Genomic DNA, 1,316 nt, shown 5'->3' with positions numbered 1-1,316 from the left:
TCTATAACTTCTAATAGTTTGGGAGTGGATTCTTTTGGGTTTTCCATATAGAGTATCATGTCATCTGTGAAGAGAGAGAGCTTGACTTCTTCTTTGCCGATTTGGATATCTTTTATTCCTTTTTGTTGTCTCATTGCTGTTACAAGGACTTCTAGTACTATGTTGAATAATAGTGGCGAGAGCGGGCTTCCTTGTCGTGTTCCTGATCTTAAGGGAAAGACTTCTAGCTTTTCCCAATTGAGAATGATATTTGCTGTAGGCTTTTCATAGATGGTTTTTATGAGATTGAGGAATATACCCTCTAACCCTGNGGCTTTTATGAGATTGAGAAATGTACCCTCTATTCCTACACTCTGAAGGGTTTTAATCAGGAAAGGATGCTGTATTTTGTCAAATGCTTTTTCTGCATTTATTGAGAGAATCATATGATTTTTGAATTTTTTTTTTTGGATAAAATCTATGACACTGATGATTTGCGAATGTTGAACCACGCTTGCATCCCAGGTATGAATCCCACTTGGTCATGATGGATAATCCTTTTAATGTACTGTTGGATTCTAATAGCCAGGATCTTGTTGAGGATTTTGGCATCTGTATTCATTAGAGAAATCACTCTGTAATTCTCCTTTTTGATGGGGTCTTTGCCTGGTTTGGGGATCAAGGTAATATTGGCCTCATAGAATGAGTTTGGTAGGTTTCCTTCTGTTTCTATTTTTTTTGAAATAGCTTTAGGAGAATAGGTATTATTTCTTCTTTGAATGTTTGGTAGAATTCCCCAGGAAAACCGTCCGGCCCTGGAGTTTTGTTTTTTGGAAGATTCTTTATCACTGTTTCAATCTCTTCATAATTAATTGGCCTTTTTAAAAAATAAATTTCTTCCTGTTTCAGTTTTGGTAGTTTATAGGTTTCCAGGAAGTCCTCCATCTCTTCCAGATTGCTTAATTTATTGGCATAAAGCTGTTGATAAAAGTTTCTATTAATCCTTCCAATTTCATTGGTGTTGGTTGTGACCTCTCTTTTTTCAATCATAATTTTATTAATTGGGTCCTTTCTCTATTCTTTTGGATAAATCTTGCCAAAGGTCTGTCAATTTTATTAATTCTCTCAAAGAACAAGCTTCTAGTTCTGTTGATCTGCTCTACTGTGCTCCTGGTTTCTAATTCATTGATTTCTGCTCTAATCTTGGTCAACCGCTTCCTCGTGCGTGGATTAGGTCTGTCCCTCAGTTGCTGTTCCAGCTTCCTGAGGTGAGACTATAAAAACTGCATTTTAGATTTTTCTATTCTTTTGATTGAGGCTTGGATGGCTATGTATTT

This window comes from Ailuropoda melanoleuca, chromosome 5, assembly GCF_002007445.2.
Source record: "Ailuropoda melanoleuca isolate Jingjing chromosome 5, ASM200744v2, whole genome shotgun sequence".
Classification (NCBI taxonomy): Eukaryota; Metazoa; Chordata; class Mammalia; order Carnivora; family Ursidae; genus Ailuropoda; species Ailuropoda melanoleuca.
This window is presented reverse-complemented; position numbering follows the sequence as displayed.